Raw genomic sequence first — 13,938 nt, 5'->3', positions numbered from 1 at the left:
CTATTCCACCTCTGGTAATTGATACAAGCCAGTAGAATCAAGATGTTTTAAAGCAGTAAAAATACACCTTATGGAAACAACGGGTCCTGTGAAGAGACACACAAAGGTACAGACACATGCATACGCATACATTGTTGATATTGTTGTATGGTGGTATTACACATGTTGTATTGTAGAGATGTAGTAGTGTAATAATGTTATATGATGTAGTGTTTTGTCTTTAGTTTTATATGTAATGGTATGTGCTTCAATATGTTTGGACCCCAGGAAGAGTAGCAGCTAATGGGGATCCCTAAAAAATACAAATAACATTACTGGAACAACAATGCAGCAATGCAACAAATGCAACTCATTTGCATGTATGTAGTCACCATGACTATCACTCTACCAGGATGCCAATAAGGTGTACTAATACAATTAGAATGTACTGGATATTGTTGTGGTCCTGAAAGACATTAACATCAATGATACTGATAAGAGTCAAATCATCTGTTGTAATAGTGTAGTGATATAACTGCTTTGTGGTATTTAGTTACATATTCTCCAGGGAGGACATTTGATGCTGAAAAACAATTCAATGTTCTTAATCTATTTCTTACCTACAGTAAGTACAAACACTGCTTTACTTAAAATCATACAAATATTTTCAGGATCATCATGTTGAGGTTGAGTGTTGATGGTTTCTTCTGTTCTCTCTCATTGGCTGTGGGATTTGGGCTAAAGATGATTTCAAACTTACCAAAAAGAATGTCAAATGAATACAGTATTTTCTCTTTGTCATCTGAACAGTAAAAACTTACCTTCTCATTTTATTTCTCTGTTTGCAGCACAGTACCACAGCTCCACAGCACACAGCAATGAGACACAGTGAACCCATCACTGCCACCAATCCTTGTTGGCTTAACTGTGAAAGATGACAAGATGAGAATGGTACAATTCACAGATAAAAGTGTCAGAGATTAGTTGTGGTCATTAGATTAAGGACTTTACCACTGATCCTGTCACCATCAGTGACCTCAGGTACACCTAGCACAGAACATACAGAGACAGTACTTCAGAATGACACCAGCATGCTGATTGTTACTGTAGGCATGTACAGAACCATTTCTCACAGGAAATGAAGCTTGAGTTCTAGCTGGAATAACCATGGATACGTTCTTGGTGACACCTCCAGAGAACAGTTGACACCAACACAGCCAACCCTGGTGTCTTTGTCAGGTAGACGGAATGCTGCCAGCGTGGAAGTTATGGTGACAGTGACAGTTCCATTTGAGATGGGTGACATTGGCCATTGTAGAATTTTCTAGATTTCTGTGTCTTCCCAGGTTAACTATAGAACAGGTCGTCCAGTAGCAGAACAGGACAGAGTGGTGTGACTGTGTGTGGTTTGTGTGATGAGGAGTGAGGTCCATACAGCTCTATAAAACAACAAGAGACACAGTTCACAGTGAGACCACAATGAATCCATTTACATGATTTAGTAAATGATTTCATTTTGATGAATGGTTGCAAGACATCGATGTATGATCTGTTAAAATGGCTGCCTGAAGTTCTGAAGAAGTTGTTCTGGGTTCAATCATTTACAGTACATTATGTTATCAGATTTTACCATTGACTTTGAGACAGGTCCTTCCACTGATAGGTCCATCTGGATAGGCGTTAAACAGACACTTGTAGCAGGACTCATCTCCTCTTGACACTCCTCTGATAACGATAGAGCAGTTCTGCAGTCCTCTTCTTCAACTCCACTTCCCCTGAAAAAGTGGGGTTACATGAAGAACCGCGTTTGCTGTAGGTGGCCATATTTCCATTCGGCCCAGTTGTCTCTTTCTGCCAGGTGACTTGACGCACGTCTTTGGGTGTCATGAGCTCACAGTTTAAGACTGCATCTTCTCCCAGGGTTGCTGTGACAAACCTGCTGTGTTCTCACCAGCTGAGAGAGCCCTGCATGAAGACAGTTTAACACACCTACTTAGTACTTACTACATTACAAACTCTCTCCACACACACACACACACACACACACACACACACACACACACACACCACACACACACACACACACACACACACACACACACACACACACACAACACACACACACACACACACACACACACACACAACACACACACACACACACACACACACACTCAGTTGGTAGGAGCATGGTGTGTTGTGGGTTTGATTCCCAAATTATAAAAAAATGTAAAGTCGCTTGGAGAAAAGCGTCAGCTAAAAGCCATATTTTTAATATATATTCATAGATTTTGTCTGCACTGGCTTTGCATTTGTCTTTTTTTGACAATTTCTGTTAATACAATGTGCAGGAGCGCCAAATTGCCAAATTTTATGACTTTGAGGCAATTTGTGTTGCGTAGTGTATTGTAGTGTTATTTTGTGTGCGTTGTGTTATGTAGTGTTGTGATGTGTTATGTAGTGTTATGCAACTGTTTGAATAAAGAAGAGTGAGACAGAATGAAACATGTTTGTGATGTCATCATGAAATGTGCAGAAAGTTTCACTTTACTGAAAGCACGCAATCACTTTATTATGAGGTATTTCATCACTTCACCTAAAGCAGTCAAGATTACTTTATACTGCAGCCATACTCAACTGGCGACACTAGAACAGGGTCAATATGGACCCGATCCAGAACCAGCACCTAGAACAGGGTCAATACGGACCGCGTTCCGGAACCACACCTAGAACAGGGTCCAATACGGACGCGGTCCGGAACCACACCTAGAACAGGGTCAATACGGACCGCGGTCCGGATCACACCAAAGAACAGGGTCAATACGGACCGGTCCGGACCACACCAAAGAACAGGGTCAATACGGACCGCGGTCCGGAACCACACCTAGAACAGGGTCAATACGGACCGCGGTCCGGAACCACACCTAGTACATGGTCAATACAGACGCGTCGGAACCACACCAAGAACAGGTCAATACGGACCGCGGTCCGGATCCATAACAAGACAGGGTCAATACGGACCGCGGTCCGGAACCACACCTAGAACAGGGTCAATAGACGCGTGTCCGAACCACACCTAGAACAGGGTCAATACGGACCCGGTCCGGAACCACACCTAGAACAGGGTCAATACGGACCGCGGTCCGGATCCACACCAAGAACAGGGTCAATACGGACCGCGTCCGGAACCAACCAAGAACAGGGTCATACAGACCGCGGTCCGGAACCACACCAAAACAGGGTAATACGGACCGCGGTCCGGAACCACACCAAGAACAGGGTCAATACGGAACGCGGTCCGGAACCACACCTTAGAACAGGTCAATACGGACGCCCGGTCCGGAACGCACACCTAGAACAGGGTCAATACGGACCACGGTCCGGAACCACCCAAGAACAGGGTCAATACGGACCGCGGTCCGGATCCACAACAAGAACAGGGTCAATACGGACCGCGTCCGGAACCACACCTAGAAACAGGGTCAATACGGACCGCGGTCCGGAACCACACCAAGAACAGGGTCAATACGGACCGCGGTCCGGAACCACACCTAGAACAGGGTCAATACGGACCGCGGTCCGGATCCACAACAAGAACAGGGTCAATACGGACCGCGGTCCGGAACCACACCTAGAACAGGGTCAATATGGACCGCGGTCCGGATCACAACCTAGAACAGGGTCAATACGGACCGCGGTCCGGAACCACACCAAGAACAGGGTCAATTACGGACCGCGGTCCGGAACCAACACCTAGAACAGGGTCAATACGGAACGCGGGTCCCAAGATCTTTTTAGGAACTCAGTCAGGCGTTCAACTTTACTGCCTGTTGATTGCTGCAAATAGTAGAATCAACGAGGTGCAATTTCAAAATGTTTGTAGTGAACGGACGTTTTTCCTTATGTCATTCCCTGACAGAGCTCTTTCTAACCTGTCAGAAATATCCAGTTGAATCAACTACTAGCCCAAGTCAGCTAGATAGGTAAGTTAGGCTAACCAGCTTTTCTACATCTTGTAGTTGTCATGGCCAGATTAAGTAACCAGGGGCCTCGACCCCCAAGGGCCCGACATTTTGTTGAATCATTCAGGTTACAGCATCATATGAAACACACATAAGGACACGGCAAAAATGTGTAGAATTGCAGGAAATTAGCTTAAAAACTGGCAAAAATGTTCTCTCTACCAACAAGAGGGCTGTGAACAGTTTGGGGTGGCATGGGTTTTGTGAGGTTGGGGTTTATTACTATATATTACAATATCCATCCGTACCTTTGTCACCTCGGAAAGTTGTGTGACTGGACCTTCTCAAATAGTAGTTGAGTACCCCTGATATAGTGGCTAATAAGTAATGCTATAACACACCATGAGAAAGATGATGTGCTGCTCATTGACAAAAAAAAACATTAAAAATGCATCACACTGACGTCATTTAATGCTGTATGATCCTTGAGGGACAAAGTGACCAGCAGTTATGAAGCACTATGTTGCTGTATATTATAAGTCATTATGGTTTAGAATTATAATGCATTAGGAGTATTGGTGTACTGAATTAAGAGACTTAATGAGTCTTTATGTGTGTCTATAACTATGCGTTATACTGCATTATTAACCTATCATAGTACATTATGAGTACATGTATAATGCACATGCATATGGGATTCATAGAAAGTGTTACAGTATATACAGTGCATTAGGAAAGTATTCAGACCCCTTGAACTTTTTCACATTTTGTTACGCTACAGCCTTGTTCTAAAATTGAATCGTTTTTTTCAAAAAAACTTCATCAGTTTACACACAATATACCCCATAATGACGAATACAAATAAAAAACAGAAATACCTTATTTACATAAGTATTTCAAACCCTTAGCTATGAAGACTCGAAATTGAGCTCAGGTGCATCCTGTTTCCATTGATCAACCTTGAGATGTTTCTACAACTTGATTGGAGTCCACCTGTGCGTAAATTAAATTGATTTGGACATGATTTGGAAAGGCACACACCTGTCTTATATAAAGGTCCCACAGTTGACAGTGCATATCAGAGCAAAAACCAAGCTATAAGGTCGAAGGAATTGCCGTAGAGCTCTGAGACAGGATTGTGTTGAGGCACAGATCCTGGGAAGAGTTCCAAAAAATATCTGCAGCATTGAAGGTCCAAGAACACAGTGGCCTCCATCATTCTTAAATGGGAGGAGTTTGGAACCATCAAGACTCTTCCTAGAGTCTTTTGTGACTTCAGGAAACAGCAGAGGGAGCACCCCCCTATCCACATCGACGGGTCAGTAGTGGAGAAGGTGGAAAGTTTTTAAGTCCTCGGTGTACACATCACGGACAAACTGAATTGGTCCACCCACACAGACAGCGTTGTGAAGAACGGCGCAGCAGCGCCTCTTCAACCTCAAGGAGCTGAAGAAATTCGGCTTGTCACCAAAAAGCACTCACAAACTTCTACAGATGCACAATCGAGAGCATCCTGTCGGGCTGTATCACCGCCTGGTACGGCAACTGCTCCGCCACAACCGTAAGGCTCTCCAGAGGGTAGTGAGGTCTGCAGAACGCATCACCGGGGGCAAACCACCTGCCCTCCAGGACACCTACACCACCCGATGTCACAGGAAGGCCATAAAGATCATCAAGGACAACAACCACCCAAGCCCACTGCCTGTTCACCCCGCTATCATCCAGAAGGGAGGTCAGTACAGGTGCATCAAAGCAGGGACCGAGAGACTGAAAAACAGCTTCTATCTCAAGGCCATCAGACTGTTAAACAGCCACCACTAACATTTAGCGGCCGCTGCCCAACATACTGACTCAACTCCAGCCACTTTAAAAATGGTAATTGATGGAAATTATGTAAAAAATGTACCACTAGCCACTTTAAACAATGCCACTTAATATAATGTTTTACATACCCTACATTACCCATCTCATATGTATATACTGTACTCTATATCATCTACTGCATCTTGCCATCTTTATGTAATACATGTACACTAGCCACTTTAAACTATGCCACTTTATGTTTACATACCCTACAGTACTCATCTCATATGTATTATACCGTACTCTATACCATCTACTGCATCTTTGCCTATTGCCGTTCTGTACCACCACTCATTCATATATCTTTATGTTACATATTCTTTATCCCTTTAACACTTGTGTGTGTATAAGGTAGTAGTTGTGGAATTGTTAGGTTAGATTACTTTGTTGTTATTACTGCATTGTCGGAACTAGAAGCACAAGCATTTCGCTACACTCCATTAACATCTGCTAACCATGTGTATGTGACTAATAAAATTTGATTTGATTTGATTTAGAGGTGACCGCCCGGCCAAACTGAAACAATCAGGGGAAAAGGGCCTTGGTCAGGGAGGTGACCAAGAACCTGATGGTCACTGACAGAGCTCCAGAGTTCCTCTGTGGAAATTGGGAAGAACCTTCCAGAAGGACAACCATCTCTGCAGCACTCTACCAATCCAGGCCTTTATGGTAAGAGTGGCCATACGGAAGCCTCAGTATAAAACACATGAAAGTTCAATTGGAGTTTGCCAAAAGGCATCTAATGGACTCTCAAGACCATGAGAAACAAGATTCTCTGGTCTGATGAAACCAAGATTGAAACTTTTTTGGCCTGAATGCCAAGCGTCACTTCTGAGGAACTATGACGATATCTTGGCACCATCCCTACGGTGAAGCATGGTGGTGGCAGCATCATGCTGTCGGGATGTTTTTCAGCGGCATGGACTGGTCGATTAGTCAGGGTCGAGGGAAAGATGAACGGAGCAAAGCACAGAGATCCTTGATGAAAACCTGCTCCAGAGTGCTAGGACCTCAGACTGGGGTGAAGGTTTACCTTCCAACGGGACAACGACCCTAAGCACACAGGCCAAGACAATGCAGGAACAAGCTTTGGGACAAGTCTCTGAATGTCTTAAGTGGCCCAGCCATAGCCCGGACTTGAACCCAATCAAAACATCTCTGGAGAGACCTGAAAAATAGCTGTGCAGCAACGCTCCCCATCACCCTGACAGAGCTTGAGAGGATCTGCAGAGAAGAATGGGAGGAAACTACCCAAATACAGGTTGTGCCAAGCTTGTAGCGTCATACCAAAGAAGACTCAAGGCTGTAATCGCTGCAAAGGTGCTTCAACAAAGTACTGTAGTATATAAATGTAATATTTCATTTTTATTTATAAATTTGCAAACAATTCTGAAAACTGTCTATGCTTTGTTATTATGCGGTATTGTGTGGTAGATTGATGAGTGAAAAAACGCTTAAATCAATTTTGAGAATAGGTTGTAACGTAACAAAATGTTGGAAAAAGTTGAAGTCTGAATACTTTTCTGGATTCCCTGTATACAATATGTAGTGGTGTAGTACTCAGAATGGTCAAAAGGGGGAGTAGAGAACTAGTCTATAATGCTAGTCTATTCCATGTAGTCATGGCTCTATGTAGTACTGTGCACCTCCCATAATCTGTTTTGGACTTGGGGACTGAAAAAAGACCTCTGGTGGCATGTCTTGTGGGGTATGCATGGGTGTCCGAGCTGTGTGCAAGTATTTTAAACAGACAGCTTGGTACATTCAGCTTGTCAACACTTCTTACAAAAACATGTAGTGATGAAGTAAATCTCTCCTCCACTTTGAGCCATGAGAGATTTACATGCATGTCATTAATGTTAGCTCTCTGTGTATTTTTAAGGGCCAGCCGTGCTGCCCTGTTCTGAGCCAACTACAATTGTGGCACCTGACCACACTACTGAAAATAAGTACAGATGCGACAAAACTATGGCCTGTAGGACCTGCCTTGTTGATAGTCTGGTTAAGAAGGCAGAGCAGTGCTTTATTATGGACAGACTTCTCCCCATCTTAGCTACTGTTGTATCAATATGTTTTGACCATGACAGTTTACAATCCAGGGTTACTCCTAGCATTTTAGTCACCTCAACTTGGTCCATTTAAACATCATTCATTTTGAGATATAGTTGAGGTTTAGGGTTTAGTGAATGATTTGTCCCAAATACAATGCTTTTAGTTTTAGAAACCTTTAGGACTAACTTATTCCTTGCCACCCATTCTGAATCTAACTGCAGCTCTTTGTTAAGTGTTGTAGTCATTTCATCACTGTAGTAGCTGACGTATAGTGTTGAGTCATCCGCATACATAGACACACTGGCTTTACACAAACAGCTACCCCAATCATCATTCAATTGTGTCAGTGCTGTGCTTGTTGAGTGTCCTTCCCTATAAGCGTGCTGAAAGTCTGTTGTCAATTTGTTTTTGTTTCATAGTGTAGTTTTATTTCATTTAGTCATGATTTCTTAATTTGCAGTACGTTTGCCAATCAGTTGGGCTGCCAGATTAATTGCAATACCTTTTGCCTCATCCCTCTCACCCATACATTTTTTTCAATTCCTCAGCAATCCACAGGGATTTAACAGTTTTTACAGTCATTTTCTTAATGGGTACGTGCTAATTAGTAACTGGAATAAGAAATTTCCTAAATGTGTCAAGTGCAGTGTCTGGTTGCTCCTCATTACACATCAAAGACCAGCAAATATTATTTACCTCATCAACATATGACTCACTACAAAACTTCTTGTATGACCTCTTATACACTATATTAGGCTCAGCCTTTGGAAATATTCTAAAATGGATTAAATAAAAGTGTAATGATCACTTTAATGGTACTGTATTTCAAACACTCTGGTCAGTTATGTTTGTTTTAGACCATAGCTGTCAACACTTGACCGTTTTTACTTTGTTATCTTATAAACATTTTAGAGGGTTGTGAGACTACTATACTGTCTCACACACATCTGTGTGGTTCAGAGACCGTTTCTATCCATAGACATTGTGGGTACTGAATAGTGGACTGAATGGCTGACACATAGGCCTGCTGGTTATTTTATACTTAAATACAGTCTGTATGTAAATATGTTTTGTAGTTGGTTAATGATGAAACATGATGAATCCAAACTAGACTTGTGTGTGGTTTTTATTCTTCACTTTTTTTAAGTAAATCAAATGTTAGGTACTTTCATGGTGTGTGTGGGTGGTTTTCTTAATTCTTAACTTTTTTTATCAAATGCTGTAAGATACAGAATGTTGTAAGGTACGTTGTTGTGTGTGTTTTTGTTTTCTACTTTTATAAATAAAATGTTAAAAACAATGTTGTAATGTACGTTGTGACATCGCTTGTTATACAATGTGTCCATAAACTCTAGGGACCCCAGATATTCTCTTACACAACGCTTGAACGAGTACGTATCCGTAGGATCGTAGAAATCCATCTCTCAATCTCGTTAAGGATTGGGTAAGAAATAGCCATAGATGAAACAAATAAATCGTTAGGAACTTGTCATCTGTGAACATACAAATATGTTACGGTTCCGGAACTAACTGTTAAGGGGAGGTGTTTGAAGGCGAAGTCAACTGCCAGCGACAGACGCGCGGAGCAATTTTCGCACGCACGCCTTTCATTCACCAACCAAAAAAGAGCGTACAGGCCAAACGGCTGTGAGGCAAGTGCTCTGACCCAACGCCATAACACAGTATAAACAAAAGGAAGTCAGGGAAACCTGAAAGAGGTATCCTGCACGTTTTCAAATTAAAAGTCCTCCATTCTCTTATTACTCCTGCCTCAGTTTACTTCACATTTATGTAGCTAATGTAATGGATTTGTTTGCCAGCCGGCAAGTCTAGATATAGCACACTGTATTATGCCTACAACAGTGAAGTTTCAGTCCGCTAGGTGTATCTCTACAGCATGGACATATATCTGGGTGACGTGGACATCCCATGCACGCACCTTATCAACATATTGACTAAATTCGATATTGCACCATCCCATTTCTCTGGGCTCTGTCCGCAGTCATAACCAGTAGTATTACCAGGAATAATGAATCATAACAGTAGTACTACCAGGAATATGAATCATAACCAGTAGTATCTACCAGGATAATGAATCAATACCATAGTATCTCCAGGAATAATGAATCATAACCAGTAGTATCTACCAGGAATAATGAATCATAACCAGTAGTATCACCAGGAATAATGAATCATAACCAGTAGTATCTACCAGGAATATGAATCATAACCAGTAGTATCTACCAGGAATAATGAATCATAACCAGTAGTATCCTACCAGGTAATAATGAATCCATAACCAGTAGTATCTACCAGAAATGAATCATAACCAGTAGTATTTACCAGGAATAATGAACTGACTACCAGTAGTATCTACCAGAATACCACGTCGAAGATATAACCAGCTAGTAATCTAGCCAGGGCAAAAGTGAACATCAACAGTAGTATTCTACTCAGGAGATAATGAATCATAACCAGTAGCATCTACCAGGAATAAATGATCCATAGAACCTAGTAGTATCTACCAGGAATAAATGAAACATAACCAAGTAGTATTACCAGGAATAATGAACTCATACCACCAGTAGTTATCTACCAGGAATAATGAATCATAACCAGTAGTATCTACCAGGAATAATGAATCATAACCAGTAGTATCTACCAGGAATAATCTGAACTAACCAGATATATCTACAGGAATAAGAATCATAACAGTAGTATCTCCAGGGAATAAGTGAAATCATAACCAGTAGTATCTACCGAGATAATGAATCAATAACCAGTAGTATCTACCAGGCATAATGAATCAATAACCATAAGTTCTACCAGGAATAATGAATAACAGTACCACGGCATACTGCCAGTATGTATCTACCAGGAATAATGAATCATAACCAGTAGTATTCTACCAGGAAGTAATGAATCATGAACCAGTAGTAGTCTACCAGGAATAATGAATCATAACCAGTAGTATTCTACCAGGATAATGAAACATAACCAGTAGTATCTACCAGGAATAATGAATCATAACCAGTAGTATCTACCAGGATAATGAATCATAACCAGAGTTGAATAACTTAACAGGAATAATGAAACATATACCAGTAGTATCTACCAGGAATAATGAATCATAACCAGTAGTATATCTACCAGGAATAATGAATCATAACCAGTAGTATCTACCAGGAATAATGAATCATAACCATAGTATCTACCAGGAATAATGAATCATAACCAGTTACGAACCCATACTGCATCATTACGAACCCCTTCATTCATGGAACTTCCTTCTACTGTACGACTATTCTCTGTACACCCCCTTTTGACCTTTCTAGTAATACACTTTGTGGTGTGTGTGTGTTTTATGTGTGTTTTAATGTGTGGTAAGTTGTCGTGCAGACTGTCTTCATGCAGGGCCTCCTCAGCTGGTGAGAACACAGCAATCCTTAGGAGAAGATGCAGTATTAAACTGTGAGCTCATGAAACCAAAAGGACATGCTGCACAGTCACCTGGCAAACAAAGACAATGGCTTCTTACAGCAAACACCACAGCTGATTGTTAACAAAGATTTTCAGAGGAACGTGGAGTTTGATGCGAGGGACTGCAGAACTGCTCTATGGTCATCAGGAGTGTCAAGAGGAGACGAGTCCTGCTACAGGTATCTGTTTAACACCTTTCCAGATGGACCTATCAGTGGCAGGACCTGTCTCCAAGTTAATGGTAAAATCTTACTGCATAATGTAATGAGTAGGTGTTGACAGGAACAATGATCATCAATGAACCTCAATGTCATTTATTTGATTTCCCACATTAGAAACCTGCTTTATGACTCATGTGCTGTCATGTGAACTGTGTCTGTTGTTATTTTATAGAGCTGTATGGACCCTCACTCCTCATCACACAAAACAACAACAGTCACACCACCTCTGTCCTGTTCTGCTACTGGATGACCTGCTCCTATAGTAACCTGGGATGACATAATGATAGAACATTCCACCATGGTTGATGTCACCATCTCAATGGAACTGTCACTGTCACCATAACTTCTACGCTGGCAGATTCATCTACCTGACAAAGACACCAGGGTTGGCTGTGTGGTGTCACTGTTCTCTGGAGGTGTCACAAGAACGTATCTATGGTTATTCCAGCAAGAACTCAAGCTTCATTTCCTGGTGAGAAATGGTTCAGTACACGCCTACAGTAACAATAGATGTGGTGTCATCTGAAGTACTGTCTCTGTATGTTCTGTGATATGTGTACCTGAGGTCACTGATGGTGACAGGATCAGTGGCAAGTCATTAATCTAATGACACAACTAATCTCTGATACTCTTATCTGTGAATTGTACCATCTCATCTTGTCATCTTTCACAGGTAAGCGAAACAGGATTGGTACAGTGATAGTTTCACTGTGTTTCATTGCTGTGGAGCTGCTATGGTACTGTGGTGAAAACAGTGAAATAAATCGAGAAGCTGAGTTTTACTGTTCAGATGAAAAGAGAAATTACAGTATTATCTTGACATTGTTTGTCAAACTTGCCAAAACAATCTTTAGCCCAAAACCCACAGTCCATGACATAAAACAGGAAGAACCATCAACATGATGACCTGAAATCCACAGGTCTAATAAGACAATCTAATTAACAGTATCAAAAAATATATATCTACCCAACGAAAGGTGAAAACTGATTCTCACACCATCTCTATCTGACTATCATGAATATGTATACGTGTCACTAGCTCATGTCTCCACTGAAAACTGAGAGGGAAAGACCACCCAGTACCATCAGACTCTGTTGTTTCAACAAGAGAAACCGCAGAGGGTAGTCCACCCTAAGGACAAATCCAAGGTCATCTCAATATCTTTACAGTAGGCTAACAAAACACACCAAAACTGACAAGGTGTACACGATCAGTAAAGTAAAGAGAGGCTAACATTCTATAACACTCCCTTTCCTCTGCACATTTCACTCACAGTGAGAAACAATAGGATCCAATTCACAGTTACCACTTACTTTATACTGATGAGAATTAAGTGATGAAGTGACTTTAATCTTAGCTGGTCTGAGAGAACTGATGAGGCTTTTCTCCTGTGTGTATACGTTGGTGTTCTTTAGCTGCTGTGTTGAGGAATTTTTTCCCACAGTCAGAGCAGGAGTAAGGCCTCTCTCCTGTATGTATACGCTGGTGACATGTAAGGTATATAATTGGGTGAAACAATTCCCACAGTCAGAGCAGAAGTGAGGCTTTCTCCTGCATGTAAACATTGGTGTTTTTTTAAGTTGTCTGTTGAGAGAAACTCTTCCCCCAGTCAGAGCAGGAGTACGGCTTTTTCCTGTGTGTGTCTCTGGTGACTGTTCCTGACTGTCTCAGATGATGTTTTGAAGCATTTTCCACAGTCAGAGCAGGAGTAAGGCCCTCTTCCTGTGTGTGTTCTCTGGTGAACTGTTAGCTCAGATGATGTTGTGAAGCATTTTCCACAGTCAGAGCAGAAGTAAGGCTTTTCTCCTGTGTGTATACGTTGGTGTTCTTTAAGCTGCTGTGTTGAGAGAAATTTGCCCACAGTCAGAGCAGGAGTAAGGCTTCTCTCCTGTATGTATTCGCTTGTGACTATAACTTATCCAATTGGGAAAAACTCTTTTCACAGTCTGAGCAGGAGTAAGGCTTTCTCCTGTATGTGAACGTTGGTGTCTTTTTAAGTTGCTCTGTTGAGAGAAACTCTTCCCACAGTCAGGCAGGAGTAAGGCTTTTCTCCTGTATGTATACGTCATGTTTATTTAAGGTATCCAATAGGGGAACTCTTCCCACAGTCAGAGCAAAGTAGGTTTCTCTCCTGTGTTGTGTTCTCCGGTGAACTGTTAGCTCATATGATGTTGTGAAGCATTTTACACAGTCAGAGCAAGAGTAAGGCTTCTCTCCTGTGTGTATATGTTGGTGTGTTTTTTAAGTTTCCTGTTGAGAGAATCTGCACCCACAGTCAGAGCAGGAATAGGCTTCTCTCCAGTGTGCACGCTCTGATGAACTGTCAGAGCACCTGATGTTCTAAAGCTCTTCCCCAGCATCAGACAGAGATAGGCTTCCT

The 13,938-nt window shown here is 41.8% G+C and overlaps 1 long non-coding RNA gene and 1 pseudogene across 1 annotated transcript; one reads left to right on the top strand and one right to left on the bottom strand.

Annotated features, from left to right (window-relative positions):
* Window positions 1-647: 647 nt before the first annotated feature.
* LOC112074260 (OX-2 membrane glycoprotein-like) lies at window positions 648-3,187 on the bottom strand (annotated as a pseudogene).
* Window positions 3,188-7,420: 4,233 nt separating this feature from the next.
* Window positions 7,421-9,156, top strand: LOC139025360 (uncharacterized). The gene is made up of 2 exons (XR_011476942.1): window positions 7,421-8,971; window positions 9,004-9,156. It is a non-coding gene; the product is annotated as an uncharacterized lncRNA (long non-coding RNA).
* The last annotated feature ends 4,782 nt before the right edge of the window (window positions 9,157-13,938 follow it).

This window comes from Salvelinus sp. IW2-2015, unplaced genomic scaffold, assembly GCF_002910315.2.
Source record: "Salvelinus sp. IW2-2015 unplaced genomic scaffold, ASM291031v2 Un_scaffold2551, whole genome shotgun sequence".
NCBI classification, from domain to species: Eukaryota; Metazoa; Chordata; class Actinopteri; order Salmoniformes; family Salmonidae; genus Salvelinus; species Salvelinus sp. IW2-2015.
Note: the sequence above shows the minus strand (reverse complement) of the source record. Positions and strands in the feature narration are given on the sequence as shown.